General features: G+C 42.9%; 1 protein-coding gene across 10 annotated transcripts in view; it reads left to right on the top strand.

Moving 5' to 3' along the window:
* The window catches only part of SPATA13 (spermatogenesis associated 13), a 327,141-nt gene that overhangs the window by 99,751 nt on the left and 214,782 nt on the right, over positions 1-12,608 (top strand). For 2 of the 10 annotated variants that reach the window (XM_015439064.3, XM_074021719.1), the window contains exon 3: positions 10,318-10,464. The exons of the other annotated variants lie outside the window; for them this stretch is intronic. The gene's annotated coding sequence lies outside the window, so the exon portion shown is untranslated. The remainder of the gene's footprint in view (positions 1-10,317; positions 10,465-12,608) is intronic. 10 annotated transcript variants of the gene reach the window in all.

Genomic DNA, 12,608 nt, shown 5'->3' on the forward strand with positions numbered 1-12,608 from the left:
GCTTCCCCTTTCATAGCTCCAGCCCATCCCTGTCCATCCAGCCTGTACATTTAACCATTTACATTTAACCACTGACTTGGCATCTCCTCCTAGATGTCCCACAAATACCTCACACACAACCATTTAAGGTTAACTTATCCTCTCCACAAACATGAGCTCCTCCTGACCGTCCCTTCGCCGAATGGTGTCCTCACCTGAGCTTTGACCTTGCCCTCTTTTTCCCCATGCTCCCCCATCCGGTCCGCCACGTCCTACAAACTACTGAGCATCGTTCTTTCCATTCTGTTTCTCCCATCCCACCGTCCCTACCCCACTTAGAGTCACCACAGCTTCTTGACTGGACTGCCCCAACTTACTAAAATGAGACATCGTCCTTTCACTTTCTTTTAATTCTTTAGACATGATCTCCTCCAGTGATTTGAACATATCCATAATAGCTGACTTAAACACCTTAAATCCAACATCTGGGCCCCTGTCTAAAGAAACTGTCTATTTCTATATATTTCTATAGAAACTGTCTATATCTATTTCTATTTCTATTGACAGTTTCTATTTTCTGTGTGCATGGAACTAAACTTTCCTGTTTCTTTTCATGTCTCACATCTTCTGTTGAAAACTGGATGTTTCAAATATTAAATATCCAGATTCCCTCCTCTCTAGGATTTGTGTTGTTGATGGTGCTGTTTGCCTGTTTAGTGACTCCTGGTCTAATTTTATAAGGTCTGCCTTCTTTGTCATTTGTAGCTCCTGAAGTCTCCGCTCAGTTAGCTTAATGGTTGCCTAATGATGGGAGAGAGGCTTCCTTACATGCATTGAACTGGTCAGTTTTTCAGCCTTTGCTGAGGGGCTCTGTGTGTGTTGGGGCCGACCTTCAGTACTCCAGCAGACAGTTCACGTCTCCGCCTTAGCCTGAACTCTCTGCTGGCACTGGGCCTTAAAGCCAGCAAGAGGTGAGAGACTAAACCCTTCTAAGATCTTGCCTGGGCGTACACACAGCCCTGCACATGGGTGTGGCCTTCCTGGTTCTCAATAATGTGTCATCGCTTTACAAACCCCCTGTGGACATCTCATTCCCTAGTATTTCCTTTTAAGCTTTTTGGTCAGCCTCTTGTTAGCCCCATCTGGTATCACCACTTCAAAACGCTGCTGTGCTAAACAATTGCAGCTAATAGTGTTTGACAAATGCCTTTGAGATACGGCTGTTAGAACAGGGAATTCTCTGAGTAAGGTCAAACGAAGACAAGCTCTAAGAATTGAGCTTTTCAGGCTGGATGCAATGGCTCATGCCTGTAATCCCAACCCTTTGGGAGGCCAAGGCAGGTGGATCACTTAAGGTCAGGAGTTTGAGACCAGTCTGGCCAACATGGTGAAACCTCATCTCTACTAAAATACACAGAGTAGCCGGGCGTGGTGGTGCGCACCTGTAATCCCAGGTACTCAGGAGGCTGAGGCAGGAGAATCACTTGAACCTGGGAGGTGGAGGCTGCAGTGAGTGGAGATCATGCCCTTAGGTGAGCAAGGGAGACTCCATCTCAAAAACAGAATTGCGTTTTTTGGGGAACAGCCAGGCAAATTAAATAAGGGCAGTTTTCTGGGGATGGTTTTAGGGGAGCTCTAGGCTTGTTCTGCTCCTCTCATGGCTGCTAGGCTGCTGTTCTCACGCATTCACAGGTCTAAGGCTCCCGTGGAGCTGGAGAGAGGGGAGATGGGAGCAGGGCAGGTGGAAATGCCACAAAATCACCATTCTTACTGAGAGTCAGTCATAGTCTTTGAATAAACAGTATACTCCTCGGATTGTTGCAAGCCTGCGGTGAATTTGCAGTATTTTGAAAAACTTGTTTTGGCCGTTTTTGCCAGTTTTCTCATTGCTTTTATGGAAGAACAGGTTTTGGGAGGTACTTATTCTTATGTTCTAGAAATACTTCTCCAATGTTGATCTTTTAAAAATGCTTTTGAGATTGTCTTTTAACCCAAGTTAGGAAACCGTGATCATATGATGTTTTCTAGACATTCCGGCAGCTCTCTAAGGGAGACAATTTTAGGAAGGGTGTGATCAGATAAAACACTAGATATTTATTGTACTTATTTCTCATACCCCATCGTAAGCCTTTATTACTGTCTTGCTTTTTGCATAGTGAATGGCTGCAATTGGTATAACTGGAATAAGAAGAGAGAGAATGGTTTATATTTTAGAAGCAGAAGAGTTAATAGCAGCCAGGAGTTTTAAAACAATGGTGATAATGAAGTCACATGGAAACCAATTAAGAGTAAGCGTTTATAAGAAAAACAGTTGAAACCTGAGAGTACTCAAAGGCAATCAGAAAGCTCATTTTAGGGTCTGTTAGAGATGGACTCTGTAGAAACTCTGCACTAGAGAAAGTTTTCTGCTGGACTTTGCCTCTAAAAACATATTGTACTATTGATGTACTGTTTATCCCCTTTCTTACTGCCACATTTGGCAGCTGGCTATTTCTACATGTTTTAAAGTTGTAGCTTATAAAAAAGGCAGATTTCTTAGCAGTCCTATTTGGGCATCTGTATGTGATGCTTTTGTACTCCATAGCCTCCACTGTGTGGACTTACCGAAAAGGCTGGTAACAACTAGAAGATTGCCTGAGTAAGCCTGAAATACTGACATTACGTTGAGCGTTTCAGTGTTTGGCATCTTCTCACTAACAATACAGCTGACTGTTTTCTAACACACAGAATCTGAGAGTACCATCAAAGGCCGGGGTGATTAATCTTATTTTCCAGAGCATCCTGGTAAAACAATGGGCATGATCGCATTTTGTTAGTAAGGTCACATTTTCCTTGAGTTATTTTCCAAAGCCAATAAACGATCCATCCATTTTCCACCTGAACCTAATAAACAGGCCCTCTATTTCCTAAGGTTAAAAGGTCAGGCTCCCTGCGAGACGTCAGTGGGAATCTGCTGTGTCTCTTTGTGCCTGGTTTCAAGCACGTTTTATAAAAAGGGTGAAAACAAATGTCTTTGGGTTCACTCAAGCTGTTCATCCTTCCTGACTAGAATACAAGGTAGGAAATGCTGACATTCCTTTTCCAGGCACCAGTACCCCACTGTTCTGTGCCTTTAAGCTTGCAGACGCTCTATCACCCTTTGCCATTTTTAAAGGAGAGGCCGTATGGTTAGTGATCTAGGTTTTCCGAAGGTAAAATGACTTCCTGAAAATTGAGAGGGGCCTTAGGTAGAAATGGCCCATTAAATGGTCCCAGTAGAGACGCAAAGTTCAGGCACGTTTCAGACACACCCCCAAAGCAGCTGGAAACATCAGGCCCAAAATGCTCCACTGAAATCTGATGGGTTTGTTTCTTTGCTAAATGCAGCAATTGTGGGGAGAGGCAAAGTCACATAAAGGAAATAGAAGCTTGGCTTGGTGGCTGTGAGGAAACTGCCAGATAGGTTTATTTTAAATATTTTCTATTTATTTTGATGTTACAATTTTATGAAAAGCTTGGTTGCTTTAAGAACCAACAGGTAGGAAGGGTACAGGGGAAAAGATCTAGGCTGTGGCCATAATACTTAGAGGACTGTGTCTCAAAGCCTGGGTCTTGGAACTGTGAGAATCATCTTGGATGCTTGTTGAAAATGTGGCTTCTGGGCCGGGCGCGTGGCTCAAGCCTGTAATCCCAGCACTTTGGGAGGCCGAGGCGGGTGGATCACGAGGTCAGGAGATCGAGACTATCCTGGCTAACATGGTGAAACCCCGTCTCTACTAAAAATACAAAAAACTAGCAGGGCGTGGTGGCGGGCGCCTGTAGTCCCAGCTACTTGGGAGGCTGAGGCAGGAGAATGGCGTGAACCCAGGAGACGGAGCTTGCAGTGAGCCGAGATGAGGCCACTGCACTCCAGCCTGGGAGACACAGCAAGACTCCGTCTCAAAAAAAAAAAAAAAAAAAAAAAGAAAATGTGGCTTCTGGGTGGGGGCACCTGATGCAGCCTTAACTATAATCAGATTCTAAACCTCAGGCCTCTCCCCATCCCGGAGGTTAGATGTCATGGTGCAGTAATGAGGGTCTAGGCCATGCCTGGAAGAATGGATGTAAACAGTAGATGTCAGCATGAATGAGTGTCTGGTGCCTGCCTTCTATACCAGAATGTCCTGAACAGCTCTGGAGCAGACCTGGGCTATAAGATTTGGGAGAAGAGCATGAACAGGTTTGTGGGGGGCACATTTTGGGTGTAAAGCCATTATTTCAACAAGTCCCAAAGCACTATTTGATGCAGCTTGGCAGCACAAAAATGCCTGTGCACCTGTAGGGAATGTGACCCTGAGGACCTGGGTGAGAACATCGTGGCCTCACACATGGGAACTCAGGGTTAACATAGGAAAATCAGGTTTTGACTGCAGCTTCCCACTGGTACATTTAGTGATTCTGAATAAGGATTTCTGCTTGCTCAGGGTTGTGAAAACACATCAACATTATAGGGGAGGATTAGATAACTTGAAAACTCCCCCATCGCAAGACATCTCAGAATGCCAGCACACAGCAGGGCAAGGAAGGCAGAATGGCATCTGCCAAATACTGTGACAGGACAAAGTTAGGAGGTGGGTGCACAGGTGTTTGCTCTGTAGGCCTTATTCTTTCTGTATGCTTAAAATATTTTAAAAAATGTTTTAAAATTTTAAAAGCCTAATTTTTTTAAACAAACCTAAATGTTTTATTTATTTATTTATTTATTTATTTTGAAACCCAGACAGTAGGCAAAATTTTACATGCAGTTTTCTATAGAGGTAATTAATACATTTCATTAGTTTTTTAAAGGGTATGTGACCATAAAAATTAAGAACCACTGAACTAAAGGTAAGCAAAACTTAAGTCAGCCAGTTTAAAAATGAAACCAAGTTAGAAAACAGAAAACAACATTTGCTGTACTGTACCCATTAATGAACTGATTGTCATGTAAATGCCACCAACCCAACCACATTTTACACTTGTAGAATATACAATATAATTACATTTTTTCATTATATTATCATTCTTGAGTATTTACTATGTGCTAAGCCCTTTATTTACTTAGGTAATATTTAATTCTCATGACAATGCTATGGCGTAGGTATTATTACCTCTATTTCACTGATGAGGAACCTGAGACTAAGGAGATTAAGTAGCTTATGCAAATGTACAGAGTTCAAACTTAGGTCAAAGTTCATTTCTAACCATTAACCAATGGTTCTTGAATTTTATGGTGTGCACATGAATTATATCTATGGCACAGCATCAGTGAATGGCACTGGAATTCCCACTTCCAGAATGCTTTCTTTCTCCATTCATAATTCTTTTCCCTCTCCTTCCTTCCTTCTTGTATTCCCTCCACTCACCTAAGTAAAAGCCTAATTTAAGTTAGCCGTGTGTGGTGGTGCACACCTGTAGTTTCAGCTGTTGGGGAGGCTGAAGCAGGAAGATTGCCTGAGCCCAGGAGTTTGAGGTTACAGTAAACTATGATCATACCCTGCAAATAGCCACTGCACTGCAGCCTGGGCAATATAGGAAGACCCCGTCTCTAGAAACTAATACATAAAATATTTCAGAGTAAATAAAATCTACATTTGTGACAGCCTTTTCAAGCTCATTAAGTAAAAGCCACCTTACCACCTTATGCCCATTAGGACGGCTACTAAAAGAAAAGAAAATACTAAGTATTGGTGAGGACATGGGAAATCGGAACCTTTGTGTACTATTGATGGGAATTTGTAAAATGATGTAGCCATTATGTAAAACGTGGAGATTTCTCAGAAAATTAAGAATAGTATCGCCATATGATCCAGCAATCCCATTTCTGGGTCTCTATGCAAAAGAATGAAAAGCAGAGTCTCAAAGAGGCATGTGCACACCCGTGTTCACAGCAGCATTATTCCCAACGGCCAAGAGGCGTGTGCACACCCGTGTTCACAGCAGCATTATTCCCAACGGCCTAGAGGCGTGTGCACACCCGTGTTCACAGCAGCATTATTCCCAACAGCCAAGAGGCGGAAACTACCCAAGTGTCCGTCAGTGGATAAATGAATAAACAAAATGTGGTACACACAGGCAATGAAATATTACTTATTGCATAATTTCACAAAAAGAAGAAAAACTTGTTATATGCTATAACACAGATGAATGTCAAGGACATTATACTAAGTGAAATAAGCCAGTCACAAAAAGACAAATACTGTATGATTCCACTTATATGAAGTACTTAAGAGTAGTTAAAATCATAGAGTTAGGAATTAGAAGAGTGGTTGCCTGGGGCAGGGGTAGGGGGTACAGATTAGGGGAGTTACATTTAACGGGTACAGAGTTTTACTTTGGGAACGTGAAAAGGTACTAGAAGTGGATAGAAGTGCTGGTTACATGAAAGTAGGAATGCACCTGATGCCACGGAACTATACGTTTAGAAATGGTTATGATGATAAATGTGTGTATTTTGCCACAACGAAAAATAAGTTTTTTTTTTTTTTTGAGACGGAGTCTGGCTCTGTCGCCCAGGCTGGAGTGCAGTGGCCGGATCTCAGCTCACTGCAAGCTCCGCCTCCCGGGTTCACGCCATTCTCCTGCCTCAGCCTCCCGAGTAGCTGGGACTACAGGCGCCGCCACCTCACCCGGCTAGTTTTTTGTATTTTTTAGTAGAGACGGGGGTTTCACCGTGTTAGCCAGGATGGTCTCGATCTCCTGACCTCGTGATCCACCCATCTCGGCCTCCCAAAGTGCTGGGATTACAGGCTTGAGCCACCGCGCCCGGCCCCAAAAATAAGTATTTTTTAAAAGAAAAACCACCTTAGATAACAGTAAAATGAACTGGGTATTGAATGAATCTACAGACTTCTCTTCTATGTGGATGCAAAATTCAAAACAGTAGACTTGAAATCTACCCTTGTTTCCCTACAAATCTGGTTCCCTGGGTTAACTTTCCCAACCATCCTGTCCCAGATAAGTGTTCCCATAGCAGAGTTCTTTGGATTGGTTCAGCTGTAAAAACTGTCATTTCTGTCTATGGAATGGGTCTTGCTTCTGGTGCCATTCCGATAACGGTGCATCTCTCAGACTTCCTTTATCACAGCCAGGTTCCTTCAGACGAGAACCTAGATGTTGGTGCTAAATCCAGAGCCCTTTATTCCGGAAGAAATACAGCAAAGTACTTACGCCTGCCTCTGAGAGGCTGCCTGGGTCACCTCCCAGCCAAGCCTGGTGGCGTCCCTTATCTCCATCTCCCAGAGCCCTCACTGTCTGCTGCCTCCATGCATCAGGCCATGCCTGGTTGTGATGCTTTTTTCAGTGACTTTTCATTGGGATCCGACCACCTGCCTGGTACCTGACTTGTTCTGGAGCTAAACCAGAGAACAAAACGGACACAGCCCCTGCTCACATGGAGCAGCTTATAGTCTTGGGAGGATGTAAACATTAAATAAATATAGAGTTTAAAGTTATGGTTAGTGCTACAAAGAAAAAAAGAGTGTTATAATAGGAAATAACAAGGAGGCCCGGGCACCGTGGCTCATGCCTGTAATCTTAGCACTTTGAGAGGCAGATGCAGGTGGATCACCTGAGGTCAGGGGTTCAAGACCAGCCTGGCCAACATAGCAAAACCCTGTCTTTATTAAAAATGCAAAAAAAAAAAAAAAAAAAAAAAAAAAAGCGTGGTGGCAGGTGCCTGTAATCCCAGCTACTCGGGAGGCTACATACATACAACATAGCCAAAGGTATGCACCGGAAAGCACGGTGCAATTTGAGAACAGCATCGGAGATGATACTGTACAATCTAAACACAGGCAAGGGCCCCACACGCAGGAGAAACCGCAGAGAACAGAATCAAATTAAACATGAAAGGGACAGACACCCATGGGAGATGACAGAGTCAGGAAGTTTCAGAATAAGCCACCATGGTTTTGAATACTACGTGAAAACAGAAGGAGCTCCATGAGGTTCAAACTGCCTTGACTCTGCAATCCTCCTCACAGTGCAGGAAAGCTAACTTCACATGAAAATGGCACTAGAAGGCTATTAAACACCCAGGCCCCGGAGAAAAACAAACGAAAATTATATTCACTAAACAGATCAAAAAGGGAGTTTTTATCTCAATCTTTAAAAAATTAAGAGGCTGATAAAAGACATGAAAGAATAAAACTCAAAGTGGAAAAAACTCAGAAGTGCAGTAGCAAAACACAGAAAATAAACAAAATAAAAAGTAATTTCAGAAATGAACAGGCCAGGCACAGTGGCTGACACCTGTAATGCCAACACTTTGGGAGACTGAGGCAGGAGAATCTCTTGAACCCAGGAATTCAAAGTCAGCCCGGGCAGTCTAGCAAGACCCCTTCTATTAAAAAAAAAGTTAAGACTTAAACATGGCAAAACCCCATCTCCACAAAAAATACAAAAGAAAGTTAGCCAGGCGTGGTGGTGCAAGCCTGTAGTCCCAGCTACTTGGGAGGCTAAGGTAGGAGGATCACCTGAGCCTGGAAGTTTGAGGCTGCACTGAGCTGTGATCACACCACTGCACTCCTGCCCAGTTGACAGACTGAGACTGTCTCAAAAAAAAAATAAGAAAAAAGAATTAGCCAAGCATAATGGCATGTGCCTATAATCCCAGCTTCTCAGGAGGCTTGAGTCTAGGAGTTTGAGGCTGCCGTGAGCTATGATCATACCACTTCACTCCTATCTAGGTGACAGAATGATTCCCTGTCTCTAAGAAATTTAAAAATAAAAAGAATCTTTAAAAACTAAATGGTCATCCTCAGAGGGTGATGGGGAAACCAATCCATTTTCTTGAAGATCTGTGAAAAGTGGAGAAAAGCATGCATTTATCCTGCTGTATGTCTACAGGTGACACCAACTGGTACAACAAATGAGGATGAGCATCTCTTTATAATATCATTCTATCTAATAAATGGGCAAAAAAGATGGAATTAAAAGATCACCGTTTCACAAATCCCGGTGAAATTGAAGTGTCCTGTCCTGTCCAACAAGTTAGTTACTGACCACCTACAGTTTACGTAAAATTAAATAAAAATGTTAGTCCCTCAGTCGCAGTGGCCGCATTCCAAGTCATCAGTGGCCACACACACTAGTGGCCGCCCCGTGGGGCGGTGCAGACGTGGGGCATTTTCTCGACCACGGAAAGTTCTATCAGAGGGCGTGCTTCAGACCTCTGCATCCACATGCACTGGCGTCACGGCGTGGGGAACAGGTGTCCCAGGGAAGGCCCACAGCCCCCCGGTGGTGTCGCCGGAGACCCACCACGAGGCAGACCAAGCTCCTGGGTGCCGCTGTCATCTTAGAGGACGCACAGAGGCCGTGTGACCAGTGTCACCAATATGCAGTTCGAAAACTCCAGATTCAGGGAATCTGCCGATCACATCACCTCGGTTGTTTTAAACAGATAAACCGTAAGAAAGAGAAAGGGATACAGAGGACGCAGCTTCATAGAGGATTAGAAATTTTAAACTGTCAAGACTAAACTATCATGTCTGTGCATGGACACTTGGATGAAAAGCTACAAAGAAATGCGAAGACGCCATTTCTCTAAAAGCAGGGCAATGGTTTTTAGCGGAGGAAGAACCGTGACTGGCCCAGGGTTCGCGGAGGGGCTTCCGGTGTGGCTGGCACAGTTATCTTTGCTGACCTGGGTGCTGGTGACAACAGTATTCACCTTATAATAACTCATTAAGCTGTATTACTCTTTTTCGTGGCTTTCTCTATCCATGATGTATAATTTTTAAAAAGTTTTTTTTTTTTTAAAGAACCAAACCAAGGAGTACATCACTGGGGCAAGCGCCTGACAAGTTAATTTGTATGATTTATTGTCTTTCAATGTGTTTACTGAATCTTTCTACCAAGTGACCCCTATATTGCTGCCCTGCATTGAAGATGCTCACGCTCTGCTGGCTCAGAGGTACCGCCTGGCTCACTAGACAAGAAAGAAATACTTGCCACTTGGTCCTGCTGTCAGCTTATGCATTTAGTTTGCAGATGAGTCTACTTCTCAACAGCTGCAATAAATGTGTTTATTGAGACTTGTCCTTCTCCCTCCCTCCCTGTCTCTCACTCTCGCTCTCACTCCCTCTCTCCCTCTCCCCTTCTCCCAGCTATTTCCCGTAGCACATGTGGCCTTTTTCCTCCATCTTGGAGGGATGGAATGTTCTGACACAGGAAGATGATTGATTTGATTTGAGTCTCTCCCCTTTAATATTCCCTTATGAGAGCTGCAGCCCATAGTAGGAGGAAGCTATTTTCCAAAAGTCACAAAACTAATTTGAGCAAAGTTGGGGCTAGAAATTTGATCTTCTACTCACCAGTTCTGTTTCTCTTCAAAAGCCCGTGTGGAGACTCCCGCAGACTTTGCTCTTACCTGAGCTCCTCACTGCCATGCTGCCTGTAACTCTCACCACTGTTGCAAGATGCATTTCACTGCACATCTTCATCCAAGCTTCCCACCCTCCTTCCGGTGAAGTCTTGCCTTGAGTAAGTATTTGGAAAATAATTGCAATAATGCATTCATGCATTTTCTTGATATAAATCTTCACTGGGTTTGAGGGCATTGAGAAGGGAAAGAAAAACATCTATTTCGTGTGACTGACAGTAGCACAGCATTATTCCTGCGAATTATGACCATCCTCAGAGTGCATGAGTAATAGACAACAGCAAGCTGGTGGACGCTCTCAAGGGGAAATTCGCATACACTTGGGTATGCAGAGGAAGCTGTGCTGTAGGTTAAGTGACTTTCGATGCCTCCACTCCTCCTGGTGGCCCTGGCCCCTGTTCCTCCTCTACTGTTCTCATCTATTTACTTCTTATCCTCTCTTCTCTTTCTTGCCACTCAAACACATACACTTTTCAAAACTTTTCTTAAAGTCCATATACCCTTTCATCATACAAATGAACATTCCCTGTGTTGGATAGTTTATCCTCAGTTCAACAGCACTATGACCGCTGTTGTTCTTGACTTTTTTCATGTTTTAATGCTAACCCATGGTTTGCTTATTTGTCATCCAGCTTGGATACTTGTTTCTTGTAACCCTGTTTAATACTGCTGTGTATTCAGTTTAACTATTTTTTTAATTGTGACAAAAAAAAACACATAAAACTTACCCACTTAACCATTTCTAAGTATACAGTACAGTAGTGTTAACCATATGCATGTTCTCATGCAAAAGATCCCCAGAGTGTTTTATGTTGGAAAACCGTAACTCTATATTCATTGAACGACTCATTTCCCCCTCCCCTCAGCTCCTGGTAACGTAACAGTTTCCATCTCTATGAATTCATAGAAGTGGAATCACGCACTTATATAAGTGGAATTGTTCAGTATTTATCTCTTGCAACTGACTTATTTCATCTAGCTTAATGTCCTCAAATGCCATCTGTGCTGTGGTACTTGCCCAAGTTGTCTTCTTTCTTGGGCTGAATCATATTCTGTTGTGTGTGTACCGCGTGTTCTTGGCCCGTTGATCCACTGATGGACACTCAGGTTGCTTCCGTCTTTTGGCTATTGTTTATAATGCTGCAATGAACATGGGTGGGCAAATGTCTGCTCAAGACCTTGCTTTTAATTCTTTTGGAGATACACCCAGAAGTAGGATTGTTGGATCATATGGTGATTTTATTTTTAATTTTTTGAGAAATTTCTATACTTTTTCCATAGTAGCTGCACCATTTTCCATTCCCACCAACAGCGCATAGGGTTCCAATTTCTTCACATCCTTACCAGCAGTTGTTATTTTCTGTTTTTCTTGATTGTAGCCATTCTAACAGGTGTGAGTGTATTTCATTGTGGTTTTGATTTGCGTTTTGCTAATTTATAATGACGTTGAACATCTTTCCATGTGCTTCTTGGCTATTTGCATATCTTCTTTAGAGAAATGCATATCCGAGTCCTTTATCCATTTTTAAATTGGGTTATTTGTTTTTGTTGTTGTTGTTGAGTTGTGGGAGTTCTTTATATATTCTGGATATTAACTCTTCATCAAATACATGGTCTGCAAATATTTTCTCCCATTCTGTAAGTGGCCTTTTTAGATTGTTGGTTTTTTCCTTTGCTTCACAGATTTTTTTTTTTTTTTTTTTTTTTTTTTTTTTTTTTTGAGATGGAGTCTCACTCTGTCATCCAAGCTGGAGTGCAGTGGCCCAATCTTGGCTCACTGCAACCTCCTTCTCCTGGGATTAAGTAATTCTCCTGCCTCAGCCTCCTGAGTAGCTGGGATTACAGGTGCCCCCCACCAAGCCTGGCTATTTTTGTATTTTTAGTAGAGATGGGGTTTCACCAGGTTGGCCAGGCTGGTCTCAAACTCCTTACTGGGATTACAGGCGTGAGCCACCAGGCCCAGCCGCTTCACAGAAATTTTTAAGTTCAACATAATTTCAACCTAATCCCATTAGTTTATTTTTGCTTTTGTTGCCTATGCTTTTGGTGTTCTATCCAGGAAATCTTTGCCAAAACCAACATCATGGAGCCTTTTCCCTATGTTTTCCTTCTAGGAATTTTAGTTTCAGGTCTTCAACCCATTTTGAGCTGGTTTTTGTATATGGTGTAAAATAAGGACTCAACTTCATTCCTTTGCATGTGGCTATCCTGTTTTCCCAGCACCTTTTGTTGATGAGATGAGTTA

This window comes from Macaca fascicularis, chromosome 17 (assembly GCF_037993035.2).
Source record: "Macaca fascicularis isolate 582-1 chromosome 17, T2T-MFA8v1.1".
NCBI classification, from domain to species: Eukaryota; Metazoa; Chordata; class Mammalia; order Primates; family Cercopithecidae; genus Macaca; species Macaca fascicularis.